The sequence below is a fragment of the Micrasema longulum genome, unplaced genomic scaffold (assembly GCF_059751315.1).
Source record: "Micrasema longulum isolate JH-2025_06_02 unplaced genomic scaffold, ASM5975131v1 h1tg002810l, whole genome shotgun sequence".
Lineage (NCBI taxonomy): Eukaryota > Metazoa > Arthropoda > Insecta > Trichoptera > Brachycentridae > Micrasema > Micrasema longulum.
The window spans coordinates 9753-34801 of NW_028279934.1; the positions used below are offsets into that span (position 1 = coordinate 9753).

The 25049-nt window shown below is 30.0% G+C and overlaps 1 long non-coding RNA gene across 1 annotated transcript in view; it reads right to left on the bottom strand.

Moving 5' to 3' along the window:
• Positions 1-11248: 11248 nt before the first annotated feature.
• The window catches only part of LOC148271539 (uncharacterized), a 65096-nt gene continuing 51295 nt past the window's right edge, over positions 11249-25049 (bottom strand). Inside the window, exon 2 of the long non-coding RNA XR_015825068.1 lies at positions 11249-12871. This is a non-coding gene — a long non-coding RNA (uncharacterized LOC148271539). The remainder of the gene's footprint in view (positions 12872-25049) is intronic.

The following is a 25049-nucleotide window of genomic DNA, read 5'->3' on the forward strand; positions in this document are numbered from 1 at the left end:
GGATCCATGCGACAGGGCGGAACAATTGTCCCCTGGAAATAACAATTGGGTGTGTTGCAACCACTTTTTATCCATTAATTTGGACAAAAAAAAAATTGGTACTTGTAATAAATGAAGCCGTACCCACATGTTTTCAAAAGTCTAACACGCTATGGGTAAATATGCATTCATTTCATATTTATGTACTATAAAGTCGGAAAAATCTGTGTACGGCATTGGAAAATGAATGAATGTAAAGGAAGCGAGGTCTACATGCAAAGACAAAGAGTTATAGAATGTTCTATCCTCTCTGCCTACCACTTCGGAGAAACGGCGTGATTTCCCCAATTCACCAAATCAGAAGTGGCATCTTCAATCTATCCAAAGATACAAGTTTTAGAATAAAATTTAATAGAGATTACCGTTTTTAGTTCTCTAATAAATTCGGAAAATATTTTGTAATTGGAGACCCTGTTTAACCAGTTTTTAAAATGTAAGTTACAACAGTGAGACAACATTTCAACAAATTGGTTAATTTTCGAAATCAATAAATTTACTTTATTGCATTTTAACTTTTTTATTATAATTGCATATTTGTTTATTAAATTAATTTATGTACACGACAATGTTATTTATAATGTTTATTGTTGCTATTTAAAATGTTTTTAGTAAACTTGTTAGTAAATTAAAATATACGTTTTTATTAAACTCCCTACTCCCTACCAATCTCTGTAAAAATTCGCCTAAAGTCGTGCATTGTGACAACCCTGTTTTATAAACATCTGGAATCGAAAGACATCTTCACTTAACATATGACCATGCAAAAATTTCAAAAATTCTAATTTTAAAAATTATTACAAACTTTGGAATAGTACGGACTCTAAGATGTATCTAAGATTTGGTAAATATGGCAAAAGGACACTGCAATACAGTATACCTAAAAAATTTAACATGTTACCAAACAATATTAAAAATACTGAGTTAAATACCGGAGTTCGACGTTTGCTCAAATTATGGTTATTAGAAAAAAGTTTTTTGTATTAGTGATAGTTTTTAATTTTTCATAGTGTAATCTGTAATTGTTTTTCAAGTAAAATTATTGTTAATGTAGGTTAAGTGTAAATAATCTATGTAATTTATAAGAACCTGCTGACGAGTTGTATGTACTCATATGCAACTCAGCAGGACTTTAATTTAAGAATATTTTGCTTAATACTTTTGAAAAATAAATAAAAAAAATATAAAAAAATATGTTAAAAAAGAGCAAATCAGAATAAGTTGTTTTAACTGTGCTACTTTATGTAATTACATATTAAATCATAAAACGAAAACATGTTGAAACATATTTGTTTAAATAAAAAATATGTTTAACCAGAACAAAATAATAATAATTCCTAATATTTTCTTCCATTTACTAACTCTTACAGCTAACACAGTCCTGATTATAAACAAAAAAGTCACCTAACTAAATTTAAGCCACCTTGCCTCATTAAAAACCTTTGAAATATTTTTAAATGAATCTGAAAGAAAAAGTTACCAATGGAATTGATTAAAAATACCTGAGTTGGATACATAAAACCTCCAAGGCAAATGGTGGATTTTGGGTGACTTGCCTGACCGGGACGAAATATTCTCCGGTAAAATATTATTTATGACGGTTGCGATGTTCTGGCGACCATGGCTCGAACGAATGTATGTTTTTTCAGAATTTTACTTTTAGGTACTGCTGTAATTGCGTCGTATAGCGAAGTATAGAGGTTTGGGTTCGATTCTAGGGGCACCCACATCGAAATCTTGGTACTCGCTAATATTTCAAGTGAAATTCTACTCCACATACATACAAATTATAGCTACACAGACATATACACACACATCAACGCTGTTGGTAGCCTCCCAACCAGGCGTTGTCAACTTACAGTTTCCAATGAGAAAGTTGAGTGGTTTTTTTTTTCAATATTTTTTTATTTATTTAATTTTTTTAAATATTCTAATACAAACGTCAGGCGTTGCCTAGTATGTGAAATAAATTCAGTCAGATGAATCTCTTCACAACAATAAAGGTTTTAGCTCTTTAACTTCACTAAAATCAACAAATGGAAGAATTGAAGAAATATGGATGTTAAAACCTGGTTACAACTCGTTGAAAACGGCCCTCAAAATTTAATATTTGGTTAAATCACCGCAAATATTTCTTTTAAATGTTAATTTTTTTTAAATGTGCAAAATGATGAATGTTACACAGTGTGTAAAGTGGTCACTTAAACCAGACAATGACGGGTCATAAGCCCTGTAAATGCCTAGACATCCATATTTTCTTTCTTGAAGGTATTCTCCAACCCTGCTGTAATTTGTTAATCTTAATGACTCCCGAGGGGGTGAAATCCAGTCTTTTGTCTACAAACGTTTGGACAAACTGAAATATTTTAACTAAACCAACTGATCCAAGAAGTAGTTTAAAAATTGGGAAATTGTTTTCAAGCGTTGCCTAGTATGTGAAATAATTCAGTCACATGAATCTCTTCACAACAATAAAGGTTTTAGCTCTTTAACTTAACTAAAATTAACAAATGGAAGAATTGAAGAAATATGGATGTTTAAACATAGCGATAAAATGGTGAATGTTACACAGTGTGTAAAGTGGCCACTTAAACCAGCAAATGACAGGTCATACGCCCTGTAAATGCCTAGACTTCCATATTCCCTTCATTAAGGTTCTCCATTCCTGTTGTAATTTGTTAATTCTAGTACAAAAAGATAGAGTACTTTGGTGGACTTTTTGCTGAAAGCAGTATGTTCTAGCCAAACAAAGAACAGACTGGTCAAAAGAAGAGTTGGTAAAAAAAAATTGCCAAAAAATATGCACATAAAAAAACCTGATTAATTAAAAATAACAAAAAGGAGTTTGAGCCGTCAGTAGGGTCGCAGTGAGTCACATCTTGCTGGAGGGTGTGGTTCTATAAAATGCTGTGACGCCCAGTTGTATTCCACCGGCAACACTACTGACTGGTCCAACTCGTTAGCGTCCACGTCGCGAACCCCGGGCAATGGGATCACACGCATAGCGATGTGATCACAGCAGATAACTACAGGATGAAAGGCGAGTTTCTAGCGCCTCCAAACCAGAACCAACCAGCTAAGGGAAGGTAACCCCGACAGAAAAATCCACCAGAGAAGGACGGGAAACCACTCTGGTCATCTTTTGCCAAGACTAGGCAACGCCTGAAAATCTTTTTTATTTCAATTTTTATACTTCTTCATGGACCAGGTGCATTTATCAACAATATTTTGAGCTTGTCCAAATTTTTGTAGACAAGGATTCGACTCCCTGGGGAGCTGTCAATATTAACATATTATCAGAGATGAAGAACATTTTAGAGAAGGTAATATAGAAGTCTAGGCATCTACAGGGATTATGACCTGTCATTGGCTGGTTATGTAGGTGAAATAATTCAACGAGATGAATCTCACCCGCATAAATAAAGGGTTCAGCTCTTTAACTTCACAAACATCAACAGATCAATCAAAGGAATATAAAGGTTCAAATAGGGCAGAATGGTAAATGTTACACATTGTTTAAAGTGGCCACTTAAACCTGCCAATGACAGGTCATAAGCCCTGTAGATACCTAGACTTCTATATTACCTTCGTTCAATTTTTTTTCATTTCTGTTGTAATAAATATATAAAATTAAAAAAAATATATGGTACATTTTGATATTGAAGAACGAATATAAACCATTATCAAACTGTTCTATGCTTTTTATCAAATAACAAAAACGTGCATAACTTTAGAATCTGTGACCTTTGTGTTATATGGGTTTGCGATACCTGTCCTAATTGAAGATCCGATGCGGGCTGCGGGTCCGACAGATAATAAAGAATACATTAAGGTCTGTATGCAGGGGCACTCAACCGTTTATTTAATTTAAATATTCAACACTGTTAAACCATATGGGACAGATGAAGATGACAATTTTATATGCGAAATATAACCAGAATCCTAAACAAGTGTTTGTGACTCAATTCGGTATATTCGTAAATCTTAATGTAACATCGGTAAAACAACTGTATGTAAAAAATCTGTTACTGTATGCACACAAACATTATTCTCTACCATCCAAAACTCATTTAAAAAATACAATAATTACTAGATACTCCACCCTAATGCTGCCAAAACAATTAAAAAGTAATACAACTTTCGGCCAAAGAGGATTGGCCTTTTACTTAAAGTGTACAATCTACTTCCATTGTCCATAAGGACAATTAGTAAGTACTCACAGTATAAAATTGATATTACGTTTCAAAAATTCAAATTCAAATTATTCATTTACAAATTAACATAACAAAGGATTTAAGACGTTAAATTGGAACTTTATATCAAACCAAGAACCCTTGAGCAATGGTTCGACATTATTAAGGTATAATACTCTCTAATAGCAAGAGTATTTGCCTCTTAAACTTAGTTTCTTTAATGTGAAAGGTGTCGATCTCCAAAGTGATAATGTTCAGCTGCTTGACTGCTCTTCCAATCGGCATGACCAGAGGCAGGACGCTGTCGGAGATAGCCATCAGGAACATTAAAATTGATACTCTCTAAAATGGCTGAGTTATCGATGAAAGAAATGTATAGTGGAGGTGGGTTGCGCACGGATTAAGTGCGAGTGGATTAAGCCAAATGGGTAAAAATTTGTGTCCTGATTATGAAATTTTATCTACAAGTCTATATGAATTTGTTATGTCTTTTCTGATAATTTTAGTTTATATTGCTTATAATGTTTACAATGATAATTAGGTTAATTAGATTAATTACTTTATTATTTTCTTATTATTTATTTATTTCCACGGCTTACGCCTCGACAAAGTATAAAATAATATTGAAAAACAATTATAATGAAACAAAACACCTGAACACAGTATTGAAAATATAGATACATGAAATAAAATCAGCAGAAAATAAGGAAATAATAAAGAAAAATTAAATAAGAAATTATAACATACATAGGTATGCAGCAAACTAACAATGAGTAAGGGTTTTAAATATAAAAAGTATTAAAGTAACAGAGGCGATGTATAATAGTATAAACAGTAAAACAAGTATGACACTTAGTACATTTTTATCATTTAGAAAAGAAGTGATTAATAAGTGATGCTTTTAATTGATATAAAGATAAATGAAATAAATCTAAGTTTCCATGTTTGTTTGCTAACATGTGGAGCCGTAGAATAGTTGAGTATTTAGCATAGTTTGAAGTATGCAAATCAACACCAAAAGAAGTATTTTGTCTCGTCCCACGCTGTCTCACAAAAAAATTCAAACAATTTAAAAGTTCGGGTCTGACAAGAACATTATTTAATAACTTGAAAAGCAGCACTAAATCTGGAATTTCCCTTCTACCACTAATATATATTAATTTTAACTGCTTCATTAAACATTTATAGTTAAGCTCTTTAATTGGAATGTTTATAAATTTATAAATCTTAAAAACTTGTGTTGGACCTTCTCCACACTGTTTATATGGGTAACATGATGAGGAGACCAAACTGAGGACCCATATTCTAACTGGCTTCTTACTAGGATCATGTATACTCTAATTTTTACCTAAGACATTTTTTGTATCCGATTTCCCGTAGGTCTGAAGTTCTTCATTATTTGAGCCTCGCCATTTAGGGCCAGTTATTTTCATTATTATTACAGGTAATTTTTATATTTGTGTGAAAATCACATCAACGGCGCTTTACAATAAATATCCCAACACGTCTTGCAGCTACATAACACATGAACCGTCGGGATTGTCGTTGCTTGCTTCCAATTATGATAGAATTTAATAATAGTAAAGAGCTCATTGAAGAACGGTATGAAACCTACCCCATTTACACTATTTGGAAAAATTATCTTTTTTATGTTTCTATTTTTTTTATCGTATACAAATAAAAGCTAGATTACAACGAGTCCTGCAGCTACAAAGCTCATAGACGTTTGTAATTCTTTACCCCATTTATGAAATAATTTGTTATAATGCACCAAAAATAGAGAAATTAAAAAATATTAATGACAAATAATAGTTGCGTTTTCATAAAAATGCAAAAAGTAGGTAATTTAATATTGTTTTTTTCATGCAACACATGTTGTCCGTTGTGACGAAAACACATCAATTTCCCAATAAAACAAACGTATTCCCTTTCCGCATCTAACGGTGCATAGGGCACTACATTAGTACACCAATCGCAGAGTATCTATTTTGTTACATAAAGGTAAGATAATTAGTCTTATGGTTTAGGTACCAGTCCGGGGACTATGAAATATTCTAGCGTAAAAACACCTTTTAAAATTAATATTTCATGTCAACCATGTCTATAATCGAACCCGAGACCCCTCTTGCATAGTAGTCAAACGCACTGACCACTACACCACGAAGCCGACGCTATTGGGAAATACAATTGATTTAATCCATAGATTTGGGGGTTTTGTCAACTAATGTGTTATTTCTTGTAACTCGGGAAGTAATATCTATCTCCACCTTGGAAGAGGCTGAACCATTTTAGATGGAGACTATCCTAACCAGAAGACGCTCCGTATTCATTTTTTAATTCACTTGTTATGTATGAATTCCCTGGTATCAAAAATGTACACTTATTTTTGCAATAAATGTATTTAATAAACAAATAATAGCGTTTTTATAATAACTTTGTATCATGTTTTTAATGCATCAACATACTTAAACTCTCTTGTTGTTCTGATACCTGATGACCTAGGGTTTTTGTGGCTATGTTAAATAACTAATTTAAGGAATGTTTCATTAAGCTTATTGTAAAATGTTTCCCCCGGCACGGGACACCCCAGTGAGAGAACATAATTTTGTATTAAAAAAATAATACAAAAATTGTAAGAGTATAAACAAATAAATAAATTACTGCTCTCAGATAAAAATCCTGAATAAGGAAAATTAAGTATAGTAGGTGCGAGAAACGGGGTGCACTGTGGGTCTTACTTTTAAACCTGGTATAAAATTACGCCGAGGCACAGTAATAGAATATAGTGTCCATGCGGCTCGACTGTGGAATCATCTCCCACCCACCATCAAAGATGTTACTACATTATCTCTGTTTAAATCACGTCTGAAGAAACATCTCCTTTCTCTTCCTTAATCTCTCCTCCTTTTCTCTTTCCTCTTTTTTTCTTTTTCCCATTGAGTAATAGTTTTGATTTAAGATCATTTATAAACAAATACTTTCATTTCTATTTTTATATATCTTTAGCTTTTTAATCTTTATTTTCTATTGAATATGTTCTGTAACTTGAATTATAAAAATAAAACTAAAATTTTATTGGTTGGTTGGAAGGAATTGCCATTTGGCAATAAGCCTGCCAATGTACAAATAACATTATGTACAAAAAGTTAAATAAATAAATAGAATAAGGATGGCGTAGCATTTTTTTTACTTGTAAACCTCGCATAAAGTAATACCCGGTATAGAGCTGAAAAAGCGACCATACAAACTTATTTCACTTTATACCTGCGTCCAACGCGGTATAACACTGGAATAAGCCTGCGATCTGTCATCTGTCACATTTTTCAGTAGTAAAACGGATCGCATTTATCTCGAATTTGAACAATTTAGAAAACATGCTGTCGTTTTAGACATTTTAACGTGAAATATCGTTTATAAGTGTATAAATGATGATAAAATATTATTAATATTTAAAGCATTAACTTTGTGGTCAAACATTTCACTAAATGTTACTGAATATTATCTATGTACCCGTCTCTTCGTCAGGACACTTATTAAGCCAACATGCAAAACCCACTGACAATCTCCACTATAGTTGTTGCACAAAAATATAAAACCAACACGACATGCATTTTAATGAGCACATGCACTGATTAGGACAAACATGCACTGATTAAATTATGAAAATATTCAATGTTGTTTGAGAAATAGTTGAAAAAAGACAGGGGATGGAGGGAGGGGGTGAGCTTAATAGGTTGTGACCATTACAGTGGAATATCGTATAAAAGACCATATTGAAAGGTTGTTTGATTATTGATCAAAAGAACATTATTTTTTAAAGCTTTCCTAATGTGGAATACTTCCATATCATTTACTTTTAACCCTGTAATGTTTGTATGTAAGATTTTACTCCTGTATTTTTATTTAAGTTATGATTTAAATTGATTAGGTGATTTGCGAATTCGGAGAAATTATTTGGACTTAATATATTAAACCCTCTTAAAATAGTACAAAGATTAATTATTAAAGTAATTTTATAGAAACCTTTAACATTCAATACAGAAAGTCTATATAAAATATTTAAGGTTCATACAGTAGACACTCTTTATAAAATAAATTCTATTGTACAAATATATAAAAAAAATTAAAAAAATAATTTGAAATGAATAAGTCACTTAGATACCAACATAATATTACAATTCCTAAATGCCATACAAGTCATGGTCAAAATAGCTTTGTCTTCAAAGGTGTAAAAAATTGTAATAATCTTCCTAAAAACAATTAAAAATAATATATCAATAAATAAATTTAAAGTCAATCTGAAGAAATTTTTTGAACTCGTGTAAAAACTACATTAAATTTTAATTAGTATGAATGTATTATTGTTTAAGTGTTTTTCTTTATATTTACGTTTTTTTTTTCATGTACTCGTATTTAAAATTATATAAACTCTTATAAATAAACAACTAAAACAGTTTAAGTCACTCTCCAAGCACAAGAGTTAGTCTCTTTTTTGGAGAGTTACAGTGATAACATTTACTAGATTTGTAAAGGTAGATATGTTTAGAATTTTACAAAAACATGTACTTTTTATGAAATTTATGAATAAAAAAAATATCCTTCTTTTTTTTAAACTCTGTTTTACCTCTTATGTATATCTTTTTTTTATATTTTTAAATGCAATATTATTTGCTACTTCTTAGATCACGGTATAATTCTAGTAAAGGAATAAGGTGTCTATTTATTATACGTCAGTGGTAACAAATGTATAATTTATAAAACAATTTAAATAAAAAACATAATTAAAAGATTGAGTAATCTGGTTTGGGGGGCCGTTGAAGGAAATAAAATGGCTGGATAAGGGATGGGGTGCAATTCCCGTCATATTAATGTGAGCTTAACTCATAATTCGGTGATATATTACACACTCTTCTTCCGCATATTCTCAAACTGCTTTTAATTAACCCAAAAAATAAGCATTCTCAAAAATATTTTGTATATGAAAAGTAGATATTATTGATATGTAGGGTATCACAATAAAAGGTGTACGATGTATGTAATTAGGGACATATTTATTTTATTTATTTATTTTGTTCATTAACGCCCAAAAGGCATTTACAAAAAATAAAAGTGAAAATACACAGAATATACTGAAAAAATATGTGAAATTAGTTAAAAAGGAAGTAATAAAAAGTTTTACAAAGTAAAAAAAAAAAAAAACAATAACAACAAAGGTATGCAAGAAAAAACAGTCAGCATATAAACAAAAAAAAGAAAAAAATTAAGCTTATGAAATAAATTCTGCAAAGCAAACAAAAAATAAAGTGTTACGGTAAGCAAGAAAGACATTTTTATGTTAAATTAATAAACAAGCAAGCATATATTATCACGAAAAAATAAGAAATAAAAATATGTATCTATGAAATGCGTATTTGTAAATACTACAATGCAATTTGATATAATAGTAAAAAATAAAAAACAAGTATATGGTAATAAAAATAAACAAGTAAGTATTTTTTTAATAAATGGAATTAAATTGTCAATAATAGTTTGACGAGCAGTTACAAATAAACTTGATATTGTGGACTTATAAGATAGTAAAGAATTGGACAGAATGTCTGCAGACGTTCCATAAGTGTTACCTAACCTATGCAGTCTCGGTATTAATGAATTGTTTTGTTGGTTGGAAGAAGTACTGGAGAAATGAAACAATAAACTACTCCTAGTGTTGACAGCAGGTACTCTAAAATTAATCAATTCAAGTATTTTTGGTGCGTCAAAAAGAGAGTTTACAATTTTATACAGTACAATGAGACCATTAATAGTTCTTCTTTCAGAAAGTGTTTTTAGGTTAAGCAGTGTTAATAAATAGTCATAATTCACATTTTGTATTGGAATGTTTAGTTTGTAGTTTATATATCGTAGAAATTTATGTTGAATGTTTTCTATATTATAAACATGAACATTATGGCAGGGTGACCATATTGATGAAATTAGACCTAAATTACTCTAAAAAATCTAAAAAACTTTTAACACTAGAAACTATGACAGAAGCAGTAGGCGGACACATCTTTTGGTAAGAAACAAATATATCAGTTTTGAACTGTGAATTGTCAAAGGGTAATAGTGCGTCTTCCCGTTATTGTTCTGAGATTGATAGTGTTTTTATAAGGAAAAGTGTGGTAAGTGTTTTATTTGATGCTATTTCTTATGCAATTCTTTGAATTTATCCATATTCTAATGTGTTAGGGTGTTTTAAAATGTTATGATGTAACTAAATCTGAGTATTATTTTTACTAGGGTAGTAGTGGTCATTCACTAGTGATTCTGCTATTTTTTTTGAGTAATATTAATTATAATTGTAATACTCGTATTTCAATAAAAAACAAAAAGTAGTTAGAAAAATTAATGTGTTTTTTGTTGTTTTCTTTTATTTTGTACGCTTAAATAATGAAATTTATACCTTTAATGTGGATTTCACTACAAGCTGAACCTTAAACGGCCATTCGTTGGTGCTTTGACCAAAAAAGTGAAAATTAAATTACAATTACTATGGCGACTGCTTTTCTTGACATTTGGCTTGCCAACCGCCGGCTAAATGCAATAAATAACATGATAAATATTAAATAAAAATAGCAGTTTTTGAATATTTTCCATATTTACACCGGTGAAATTCAAATATGTGATTACGCAGCAGGATTATACGTCGCAAAACATAAATATTTTGACATTTAATATTAGGGGTTCACGGATGTTTCATTGTGATCGCGAATACGATAAACAAACCATGGTGATAGATTGTTATCACGTCACTTATTGGCACGTCGATGGTTATTTGTGATTGAGCTACTGTTATAGAAATAGGGATGGTCTGGAAAGAGTAAGGAAATCTGGTATTATAAGTTGATAATGCCTTAAATGTTGAGAATCGCAGCGGAAACAAATATCACACCATTTGGCTGGTAGGAAATTACTCGATTTAAAATAGCCACACCTGCATTAAATTAATAGGGATATTATGGGGGGTTTATTATAAATTACTTTCTTTTTAATTTGAAACGAAGATTACTTTTATTTGGCGTGAAAAATACAGTGTGCTCGGGCGAATATAGAATACAGTACTGTGTGCGACAGAATCAGAACCTTGGACTAGCGCTTTCGGCCCAATGGCTGCTTTCAGGTAAAAACCCAGATTACAAAAATCGAGTGCTTGACGAGTTTGCCTAGTAAACGAATTGGTTCAGCCGGATGAATCTCACCCACACGAAAAAGGTTTCAGCTCTTTTACTTCACAAAATAAAAGAGTTTAGGAAATGTGGATGTTAAAACATAGGCAGAATGGTTAATGCTACACATTGTGTAAAGTGGCCACTTAATCCAGCCAATGATAGGTCATTAGCCCTGTAAATTCTCTGACGTCCATATTACCTTCACAAAAATGTATCTTTCTGTTGCGAAAAAAATTAACAATCCAATTAATTGAATAAGAAGATAGTTAATTAATTAACAACAAAAATGAAGAAAATTTCATAGAAGTAGATTATTGGTTATTTTTTATGTACAATTCCACAATTTTATTTATTACTTAAAAAATAACACTGACAACTGCCAGGTCGTATCTATGGTAATAAAAATTAATAAACTAAAGAAATATGTATATCCCATTCAAACACGAATATTTACATGAGTTTTGTCAATCATTTTTTTCAAATTATTGAGGTCAAAATAATATTTGCTATTTCTAAGATTTTTATATTATATTTTATTTTTGGTAGTGGTTGAGCCGATAATTTGATACGGTATATTTTAGCCAGAAAAAATATTTATAAGTAGATACTGGCTAACTTTGGTTTTGTGAGGTTGCTACGCCTGACGGGACATTTTTGGTTTGGCTGCACTGTTTGGCCCGCGCGCCTCTCTTCGCTTTTGCGACTGAATTTAACGCACGCTTTTTTGAATTGACAAAAGTATTTCGCTATTTCGTCGTGAAAATTATTATAGCTTCCCCTAAACTCGCATAACGCCGCAAACATTTCATCATCCATCGCCGTTCACCACCATCCGCCGCTTTTAGACGAAATTGTGTGCGTGCAGTACTAGATCAATTTCCCTGACAGCGTGAGTTGATCGCCGACAAGGAAGAGGACTTAACATCAGGTTAGTCAGTGTTATTACATATTGATTTTCTCTGGTCTGAGTACATTTCCAATAGATGGTTCGCTGCATCCACTAGCTCATATTGTCAGTTTGGAGAAGTTAATTTAACTGTCCGCTTTCTTGAATTTATTTTTAAAACGCAAAGGTGAATATATTTACACGATTCACAATACAAAAAGGTTATGACGAGAGCTGAACTTGGCTGAGCTGGCTTCGGCTTCAACCGAAAATTTATGGCAACAGTGCAACAATTGGCATCAACTTCAGCCGAAGATTATGGCAAAAACCGAACGATTAGCTTCGACTTCGATCGAAGGTTATAGCAAAAATCGAACGATCTGCTTCGGCCTAAAATTGACCTAAGATCTGAAACTATAATGCAAAAAATATAAATAAACCCTGACCTTTCGTCCTTCGCTGGTTTTCCCCAGGATATGGAGCAGAGCTGGTGATAGAGTCCTTATCAGGTTGCTCCTCTTTTATCGCCTTTCCTTCCATTCTTTAATCTGCAACGAAAAATACCATGATGTCAAAACTAAAGAAATAATAATATGTTCTTAAATTAGTACATTTGTGACAGATTAACAGGTTTGAATTGGTAAATTTGGGGGTATCTACGCATTAAAAGTGGCAAAAAAATTATTCCTGTGAATATTTTTTCCTTAAATTACGATTTATTAAAAAAAATTCGAACATCAATTTGACGAATTTACAAAAAATACCACCAAATTTTTGAGATTTAAAATGCTGTTATTTTTTTTTTAAACCCGAAATTTTAGTTTTTCTTCAATAACTTTACTGTTCAATGAATTCTCTTTAAATGATGAAAGCAAATTTTACATAAATACTTAATTTTTATAAAAGTATCAATATAATATACAATATAAAGCTAAGAAAAGTAGCATGGATGTTTGGCCTCGAGGGGGGAGACTACACTTACGGAGAAATGGAGTCAATGTTAAAAATCTCAAGTCTACAAAAACGTAGAAATAACATTGACTCCATATTTATGTTTAATTTGCTGAATGGCCTAATTGATGTACCATCGTTACTGGAACAAGTGGCATTCAATGTTCCGATCCGCCGGTTGCGAAATAATGTTCCTAGATCAGCACAGCACAAACTATGGCTTGCATGCGCCAATGTCCCGATTGTTTCGTATTGTAAACTCGAGACAAGATCTGGACTTTTTTGGTGCAAGTCTTTATAGATTTAAAAAATCACTAAGATAGACCGGATCTTGTCTTGAGGTAGTAATTTTGCCTTTTTTTGTCCTAGCTTTAATTTTATTTAGTTGTATTTTATTTTATTAGTGCCTGTATCTATTATAAGAAATTGTATTTACTATCGTTAGAATGGACTGCGTAAGTCCTTCAAATAAATAAATAAAAAACAAAGTTAAGTCTAAATTTCAAGTGGCTTAATCTGCCGGTCTAAAAGTAATTATATGTACAGAAGCACTCATTCCATGTTAGTCCAAGATCCTTCAAAATCCTACTTAAGAAATAAGAAAGTTCAGTGTCTTTTTAAAAAAAATATTTGTTTATATACTATTAAACTAATTCAATTTTGTATTATCACTTTTACATATCGTACTATCAGCACTATGATTCTTAAAAGTTTTATATTTCTGAAATAGCTTCGCGTGTGTATTCCGATTGGTTCGTTTACGGTAAGCAACACGGATACCCTTCACAGCTTCCATATCATTGGTTGGTTCATAAAAACCAGTGACGTCGTTTAAAGTAGTACGATTTAATTCAAATTTTTTTTTCGTACATTTTCAAGAAACTTTGCTGTATAATTTAATGCTCTAATTTTTACCGCGCCCAAGGAAACATTTTTTGTATCCAATTTCCCGTAGGGCTGAAGTTCCTTATTGGAAAACGTTATATCTTTGTAAAGTTCAAAGTAGGTCTGAGGTTTTGGATTAGCATGGAGAATACAGAGGCACCTTTTAAAAAAAAAATTGTACCTCAAATAAGTCTTGTTTTGTAGATGTTTTTTTGAGTCGTGTTTATGTTAAAGCAGTTTACTCTAATATTATTTTTCTGTTCTTACTTTATATTTGTTTAGCCATGAGTACGACTTTGTATATTCTGCCGATTTTTTTTTTCAAAGAAATATTAGCGTTCTTATAATTTACACAAATATTTCGATTTTGGTGGCCATTTTCAACGAGTTGTAAATAACTTACTATTAGAAAATGGAAATCAAGTTCGGGTAGATTTTATTTTTCTTTCTTGATTTGAATTTTTTTAGTGGTGCTTATTTTTTGTAAAAAAAATCGCGTGTCCTTTATATATTTATTTATTTACTATAATTACATATTTATTTACTATAATTACAGAGTAATAACAAATATAAAAAAGGGAGTATTCACGTTCAGACGTTGAAGTCTTTGTGGGCATTTTTTTCCAAATTTTTAAACTTATTTTATTCAGTTCTATGAAAAACATAGTCGTATATAACTTATAGCATAATATTTACATTTGTACTTATTTTAACATTATTTATTACTGTTGTTCACTTACTTTCCTAATTTATAATATTCAAACTGTTCAATATGAACACTTATATTAACCTATGTATATTCACTATTTAAAATATATATAACCTTGTATATTTAACATATATACTCTTTACATTTAATTTTAAATATATTTGCACTTTTTTTTTATGCTTTCTGCGGTCGCTTCATTAGTTTTAAGATGTATTTTTAGTAATATTATATTGTAGAAAAATCGTAATGTACTGTACTATGGAAAAATAAACAAATTAAAAAAAACATAAAAAATTAAGCTCTGAAGTATATTTTTTATCAGAAATACCTTCGAAATTTATAGTCATTATCTAAAGTTTAAAAACCTTATTTTTCAATTGCGTGATTTTGAGAAGACGGCATTTTGGAATAGCAAAATCGTATGATTTTATTAATTTTTATTTGACAGCCTTAAGACTGAAAAACTCGAACAGAATAATATTTTTCAGTTCGATAATAACTTTTCATTCCAACAAAAGGGACAGAGAGTAAGCATTGAAAGGGTGTTTTAACACGTGTTTAATTTATGCCCTTCGCTAATATATCGTTAATGAAGAAGTTATATAATATATCGTAATGGTTCAACCCTTTCTGGGACAAAATACTTGATGTCAATTTTTTTGCATTGAAAATTTTCACATTAACAAAAATTTGAGATTTTGATTTATCTGATCATGCAACGTCTTTCTAGGTCGTCCTCGTCCTTCATTACCATTAATTATCGTCACATAGAAAAACATTTATTCTTTTTTCGTTTTTCGGAGCCAAAGGGAACATTTTAGGTTATTCTGATACTTGCTCTAAATGCATATTAAACATAATATCAAAATTTGATGTACAGAGAGGGAACACATTTTTCAAAAGGGATTATGGAAGTCTAGGCATTTCCTGGGCTTATGACCTGTCATTATCTGGTTAGCACACATAAGAATATGTTTATGTGTGCCGTATTACAAAATAATAATAAAAATAGGAGGTGAAAAACAAAGCTTTTTTATTTTTATTTCATTTATAATCAATAACAGTAAAAAAGTGCTTCAAATATGAGTTAAACGATCATACGATTAACAAAAGCGACTATTTTAATTAAAAAATTTCTTTCACAGAGAAATATCACTTTTTTAACAATTTTAAAAGAATAAGGATCAATGAAACACTAACATATTATAACAAAGATGAAGAACATTTAAGAAAAGTTAATATGGAAGTCTAGGCATCAACAGGGCTTATGACCTGCCATTGGCTGGTTTAAATAAAATACTGTCGAAAAAATATTTTTTTGTATGCATTCATTATCTTTTTTTTTTTTTTTTACTTTTGGCACGTAATGGTGCATAGGGCACTGCATCTTCAATTGTGGCGATGTTTTTTTTAAAAAAATTTAATTCCGGTGAAAACGGTTCGTTGCATTAATCACGCCCCTAACACGTCACGATTCGGTTAAATTAAGAACTTTATTTGTGACTGTTTAAATCTAAATAGAACATCGACACGAATCTTGATGTCACAATTGTCAGGGCCAAACATGTCGCGTTTTTGTAAAGTTTTTTTTTTCAAAAATTTTATTTTAAAAATTATGCATGAAAACATTTCTCCACAGTATATCCATATTGATTTTGAAAATGCATTTTTTTTTTAAATTTAAACTTTAAAACTTTTCTTATACTTTTCTCAATCCATTTCACATGTTTTTATCGGTATTTTTTGTATGTGATATTTCATTTTTATTAAAAACAACGTTTAAGACAGTATAAAAAATCTCTCCAAAAGTAATCTTAATGTCCCCTGTCGTGTGACACGAAATACTTCATTAATTTGCTACTTAAACATTCGTTTGTTAATTACACATGAAATGTAATGCCATCCTGTTTCTTTAAGATCCTAGAAGTAATTCTACACTTTAAAAGGACACAACACGGCATAGTTGAATTAAAATCAGGAGTTGCGTACTGAGCGACGTCTACAAAGAAACTAATGGGGAAAAACGTAAACCTACTCATTTGTGAGTAGTTGAGGCGCCTTCTGTTTGATGTGCGTATGCGGTTTCTGGACTATTCTTAATTCTATGCATGCACATATATATATTTCTTGTTATTTTTATGTTTCTTTTTATACGCATATTTTAATACGGTTTTTAATTTTTCGTATATCTTACTCACTCATTATTTTGTATATTTTATTAATATTTTTTAAAATTAAATATTAGTTAAAGGTATGACGTATTTTCACGGTCGGGGTCCGGGAAGGGTTAAGTAGGTACATAGTTCTCATAGTACCTTTTAATAGCGATGCAATTAGTGAGGAAAAACTCCGGCAGATGTCGCAGATGCTAATCCACCTTTGATGGTTCGCGTCTCGGCTATAAATTTAGGCGACACGAATTGGGCGCCAGAATTATTATAAAGCACTTTGAATTTGGCCGAACGAGAGGTTATGAAACGAATGTAAATTGGTATGAATGAATGCGTAATGGCGACTTTTTACATCGCAAAATGGCGCATAATTATTTCAGCGATTAGCCCATTTGAAAATCGTAATGGGAAACTATAAACTAAGCTGATAGATCGTGCCCCCTGTAGCTGAATCACAAATAACTATCAACGTGCTTAAAAATATAGTATTTGAGCGATCACAATAAAAATAATGAACATGCTTAAGTTATCGTAATCATAAGTCAACGCGTGTGTAATCTCTAAGTCAACGCTCGTGTCGGTTTGTTTTTTGTTTTCCTCGTAAATATATACAGTTCATTGGAGAAAAATCGGCGTTTATTATAAAAAATAATACAATATATTGCGTTTGCAAAATAGTAAGGAGTATCTAATACAAAAAAGTGAAAATTAAATTACAATTACTATGGCGACTGCTTTTCTTGACATTTGGCTTGCCAACCGCCGGCTAAATGCAATAAATGAACGGGTATCGACATTTGTGTACCTATTGAAGACATTTTTATCACACATTCGCCTGAGAGATCGCATTCCGACAGAATTAAGCAAACATTCATCCTTGCTTTTTTAATTCAATTTCAATTTCAATTCCAATTCCACACTTCGCTCCCATACATACGAGTCGGCGCCAGGGCTACATTGTGAACCGCTGATTTCGCTTCCGGCTACAAAAAAACATTTCCCAGGGTTGCTTTGCCGATTAAAAAATAACAATTTTGTACATGAGTATCAGATTACATAAAAGGATTTTTATGAAATCAGAATAAAATCGATAAAATATTTATCTGGTGGGAAGGAACATTATTTATGCCATCAAATTGCTTGCATGATGGTATTTCTAACACATGTAATTGTGAACTCATAGAATTTTTGGAGGAGTATAGGTATTTGGGTATTTTTATTGATCATAATTTTAAATGGGATCGTTATATATTTAAACTTTGTGATCGATTGCGGACTCTTGTGAGTACTTTTTATAAGTTATCTTTTATTTTGCCTAAAATCTCTTAAAATTGTTATTTTTTCTTTAGTAGAATCAATAATAAGATATGGTATAAAGTCGTGGGGACATTCGACTAAAACTAATATTAAAATGATCCAAGGTCTACAGTATTCTATAGTTAAGCGAATTGTACCTGCAGAGATTTGCGAACAAAGAAGTAATAATGATCTCCTGTACAAAACAATCAAAACTCTGCCTGTTCGAGGACTACTGTGGCTTTGCATCATTTTGGAACAATTTAATAGTAATACATTCAAGTTTCCTCTCAAACATAACCATAATACACGCTTCACGTCTAATGATGGCTTGGTAGCACCAATAGTATGTAATAAATATGGAAATAGAACTCTCAAATATTTAGTACCTAGAATATTTAATTTATTACCAAAAGAACTTAAATTTAACTCACATTGTAACAAGATCAAAATAAGAGAGTGGCTACTCGATCAAGAGTTTATATATGAATAGTAGCTTAGGTGTAAATATTTTATTTTTTCATATATTTTCTTGTATTTAAAAAATAAATTTATATGTTATTATTTGTATAAACATGTTTATTCTGATCTTTCCGGCTGTTAATTTTTATATGTTATTCATTGTTTATATAAATATAAATAATATTATTAAGTCAGTATAAATATAATCTTCACCAACAAGCTACAAAAAGTGGCTTGATGGGATTTTAGTTTTAGTAAAAATAAAACAAGTGAAATATATTTAAATTATAAAAATGTATAATTATGCTATTAAATAAATAAAAAAGTTCATATGTATGTATAATGTTTGGATAATTTATATAGCGCCATTTTTGTGAAAATCACCTCAAGGGCGCTGTATAATAAATAAATATCCCAACACGTCTTGCAGCTACAGAGCGCATGGACGGTTGGGATTCTAGTTCCTCGTCTCCAATTACGATATATTACAATTATGATATATGTGAGCTAGATAACAGAACGTCTTGCAGCTACAGAGCGCATGGACAATAAGAAATCTAGCCCCTATTTACATTTTTATTTTTATTTTTTTTTATTTGACAATGAAGTTTAGAATTTAAGTGATATTTTAAAAACGAAATAAAAAGCAGATTTATAAAAAAAGAATTTAGATAACAACAAGTCTTGCAGCTATTGAGCGCATGGACGGTTGAAATTTAGATATTTGATAGTTGATAACATTTACATAATATGATAGCTAACATCACAAAAAGTCTTGCAGCTTCAAAACGCATCGACAAATGTATGTGTATATATGTGTATATATGTATGTATGGATATGTATGTGTGCATGTACGGGTATAAATATGGATGGATATGGATGGGGATGTGATATAGATATAGACTTAGATATAGATATAGATATGGGTATGTTAAAAACATTATTTAATGTTTTTAATAAAATGATTTGTGCCTATTAAATATGTACACACTTCTGTTTTAAATTTTGGTACTCCGGTTCTGTATTTATTTATTTTTCATCTTATGATTGCGTTATCATTCACTTATTTTTTGCTTTTTTTTACATTTTTCTAAATATTTTTTTTGAAAGCATAAATTATATGTACTTTTTTTCGCTCCTTATATTTAAGTTAGTAGTAATTATTATTATACAACTATGTAGGACTATCATATGATTTAATGTAAAGTATCTTTACCGACAAGCCATATAAATTGGCTTGGCGAGTCCTGGAAAAAAAAAAAAATGTTTTAAAAATAACTCAAATGCAATATTGTATGTAAATAATAAATAAATAATTTTAAAAAAATTAAAAAGTTATCAAATCAAAAACCTAGACATCAAAGTTTAAAAAATGTTATTATTATATTATTCATATTTAAAGCACTAATTTTGTGATAAAACATTTTACTAAATGTTATTAAATACTTGTACATAACCACTTACCGACTTTTCTATGTCTACCGGTATTGAGACGTACCTGTCTTTTCGTCAGGACACCACTTAAACCAACATGCAAAACCCACTATACACCTTCACCATAGTTGTTGCACAAACATATAAAACCAACACGACATGCATTTTAATGAGCACATGCACTGATTAGGACAAAATACACTGATTAAATTATGAAAATATTCTATGTTGTTTGAGAAATAGTTGAAACAACCGCGTTTGCGTTTGCGTGCTGTTTGATAAAACTATGAAGACTCAATTAATAAATTGAATGAAGATCTACAAAACATATCGTCATGGCTAAAGATAAATAAATTGAAATTAAATGTTAGTAAAACAAAATATATGGAAATAGGTAATAAAGCACATGGCATAACAATGAATGTAAATATTGATGGTAAAATTATTGAAAGGGTTGATGAAATGAAATACTTAGGAATTATTCTTGACTCCAGATTAAATTTAACATCACACTTTGAATATATACATAAGAAAATTTCAAAAAGATTTTCTTCCTAGGAAGAATTCAAAAATAAATAAATAAAAAGAGTGCAGAACTTATATACAAAACAATAATTGCCCCTCATTGGGACTATTGCTCTACTATATTATATTTAGCTAACGAGGGAGACATAAACAAGTTTGAAATACTACAAAATAGAGCAATGAGAATTATACTGAAAAAAAGCAAATATAATAGTGTTGAAAAAATGAGAAAACAATTGAACTGGATAGGAATAAAGAAAAAACTATTGTATAATGTATTTGTATTTATATATAAAGTGTTTAATAATCTCATGCCAAAGTATTTTATAAGTGAAATTATATTAAATAGAAATGTACATGAATATAGGACAAGAAATAGAAATAGGATAAGACTACCACTTAACAAAAAAACAAAATCACAAAATAGCTTAATGTATAAAGGGTTAAAACTGTATGATGAGATGCCTGAAAGTATGAAGAATGAAAGAAAACTTACGGATTTAAAAAAAAAATGTTATGTTTATTGTAATAATGTAGTTATGTAAGAAATATTTAATAAGTATTTGTTATAATTGTAAATATATTAGTTAATATACAATGTAATATTAACTAACTTAAGTAAATAAATAAATAAATAAATAAAAAGCAACAACTAGGGTGAAGGTGTATAGTGGGTTTTGCATGTTAGTTTTATTGGTGTCCTGACGAAGAGACGGGTACGTCTCGAAACCAGTAGACATAGAAAAGACAATAAGTGGTTATATACAAATATTTAATTACATTTATTATTTTTTTATAACTCTTTTTGTAAAAAAAATTGTACTATTGTTTTTCAAATTCTCAGTACAATTTTATTTTTGTCTTTACTTGATATTTTGTAATAGTTGTATGTTTTTTCATGTGTATTAGAAACACGCTGATATATAAGTGCACCGTTCATTCTGTTCCTGGCACTCGCCTTTCTTTCTCGGCCATTCCATGCCTAGTAAACTTGCTTTCCAGATACATAAATTCCTGTGTCTTAATGTACAAATATTTGAATGTTTGATTTTTGGACCGTGTTATTAAAAGACCGAGTAAAAAAACACGCGTAAAACGAGGATTTTATCCTTAGAAAAATACGGCAATAAAAATTTGTCCGCATAACTATGGCCATATAAGTAATTTTATATTGTGAAGCATCCGAGCATTTAATATTTTATTAATATCTGTGAATGTAAACGTAAATTAAACATTTAATTTTTTCATTTTTAAAATATGTCATGTCTGTTTTTTCATTATACTTATTTAAAATTGACGCAGGTGTCCAAAGAAACAGCTAAAAAAACACAGCTGTTTTGATATGGAGCAATCTGAATCATCTGAAAACAATTTTTTTGTATTAGAAAAATTGCTAACAAATTCAGTCAATGAAGCGACGAACGAAAAAATTTCAATTAAAATTGTCTTATGTAAGAACATGTTTTCATCGTTTGGCTTATCAACGAAGGGCTTTATGCACCACTGGGTGATGATGATATACATTTTTAAGTACCTAGATTATAAAACCGATAGTGACTGGCCGAACCAAGATTTTCGGCCGAAATAGAAACTTATTGAAATAACTGAATGTTATTAAATATTTGTATACTTACCAACTTTTTAATGTAAACCGGTTTCGTCAGGACACTAATTTAACCAACATGCAAAACCCACTATACACCTTCACCATAGTTGTTGCACAAAAATATAAAACCAACACGACATGCATTTTAATAAGCACACGCACTAATTAGGACAAACATACATTTTTGTACAAATAACAATATTGGTAAATTATTGCTTAGTAATAAAGATGAAAATAGTTTATTAAATAATTCAGGTGTTTACAAATTAAAATGCAATTTTCGTCCTTCAGTTTACGTTAGAAAAACATTAAGAAATTTTGATTTTCGTGTTAAAGAATATAATATGAGGTGTCTTCACAATAATAATTTTTCCGAATAAGCAAATCACCTAATCAATTTAAATCATGACTTTAATAAAAATACAGGTGTTAAAATCTTACATACAAATAATAAAGGGTTAAAAGTAAATAATATGGAAATATTTCACATTAGGAAAGCTTTAAAAAATAATGTTTTATTTTATTTTATTTAACTTTTGTACATAATGTTATTTGTACATTGGCGGGCTTATTGCCAAATGGCAATTTCTTCCAACCAACCAATGAAATAAAAGTTTATTTTTTATAATTAAAGTTACAGAACATATTCAATAGAAAAAAAATATTAAAAAGCTAAAAGTAAATAAAAATAGAAATAAACGTATTTGTTTATAAATTACCTTAAATCAAAACTATTACTCAATGGAAAAAAGAGGAAAGAGGAAAAAGGAAAGGAGGAGAGATTAAGGAAGAGAAAGGAGATGTTTTTTCAGACGTGATTAAAACAGAGATAATGTAGTAACATCTTTGATGGTGGGTGGGAGATGATTCCACAGTCGAGCCGCATGGACACTATATGAGTTAGAGGAGAAAGATGAATTGTGGATGGGTATTAAGAGAGTACCTTGAGAATAAGAACGAAGAGGTAAACCATGAACTGATAAGCGTTGAAATTTTTCACGCAGGTATATAGGCGCGTTAGGACTATGAAGTACATTGAACAGAAGTGAGAGGTAGTGATAGTCTCTCCGCTGTCTAATTTTGAGCCATTTCAGTTGCCATACCATTATACCATCGCTTTTACAGATTGATTTTTGCATATATATAATATCTTAGCGTATATATAGGCATTCTTTTTTACTATGTAAAGTTTCACTTTTTATTTTGCATGGCAGTATGCTTCTTATTGTTCTAAATGTATACAAAAAAGCATTGTTTATCTTTTAAATTTTTACACACTATGTTTGTACTTACCTGTATATTTTTGGTAAATGCTCCTTGGGCGTATTGTAAAAATAAAAAAATAAAATTAAAAAAAAATAGTAATTGCGAGGAGAAAAGTACACGGAGAATGCTCAGAACAGACATAAGTCTGTTCTATCAAACATATGCCAATTGGGCGCAGGTCGAGGTACTATATTTCAAACGCTCATTTTCTCTCTAGTTATATACCTTAATGATGTTAACACCAAATATATGAATGAAAATAGAAAAGGCAATATAATATTCGTGTTGTTACCGTGTCCAGAAAAACATGATTAAAATCCAATGAATGTAGCACAAAACATCCTTATTTCAGCGTCTTAACTGTGTTTAGCACATTGACATTAACTAGTATTCGAGCTTTATCGTCTGTTTTCTATAAATGGCCTATGTTATCGGACATCGGACTCACGAATACAGTAGAGATTCGTAAATTAACTATGCTTCTTTTGGTTTACCATCCCAATGATCATTAAGAATTACAGGTATATCATTTTTGAAAGCAGATTTAATTGTTTCAAAAACATTCTTCGTATTTAATCAATTAATTAATTGACTAAACTTCGTAATTAATTATAAAAGTTATTTTGAAAAAAACGTCTACTTTTCCCACTGTTCAATTATTTAAAATTAAGGTTTTATCTATAAAATTGCTATATAAAAAGAATTGTTTGCTTCAAATACATATAGACAAAATAAATAGTAGTATTTCTAGGTCACAAAACGTAGGTACGCGACCTAGAACAGGTGGTAATATCTTAACTCCCAAATTAAAAACAACTACAGCACAACATCATTATACTTACAGAGGAATATTTTTCTTTAATGAAATGAACAAAGATAGTAAAAAGTACAGTCAGGAATACAATATATTTAAGAAAGAGGTGCAAAGTTACATTTATAATTCTTCTTTATGTAACACTAATTAAAAACATTGTTTATATTTTTTTTTGTAATTTATATATGTCATCCTAAAACTATTAATAATTCAAATAAAATAAACTATTGTAAGACGTCACTCCGCATTATGTACACAAGAATTGTTTATTTCTTTTACGTAATGGGAAATGTTAATGTAAATATATGTATATATTTTTTATCAATATTCCTACAGAGATGAGGTAGAATTTTTTCAAATTCAGGATTATCGATATTCGAGCGTTTACGTGTATGTACAAAAAAATACACATACCAAAAAATAATGTTGTGTAAATATATGTGTTTGATTAATGTAAAAAAAATAAATTAGTTGTAATATTGTATTTTTACTTATTACTTATTAATTTATTTATTTATTTATTCATTTATTTATTCATATATTTATTTATTTATTTACTTTTTTTTAATTTTTTTTTTCATTGTCTTATTTATTTATTTATACTTT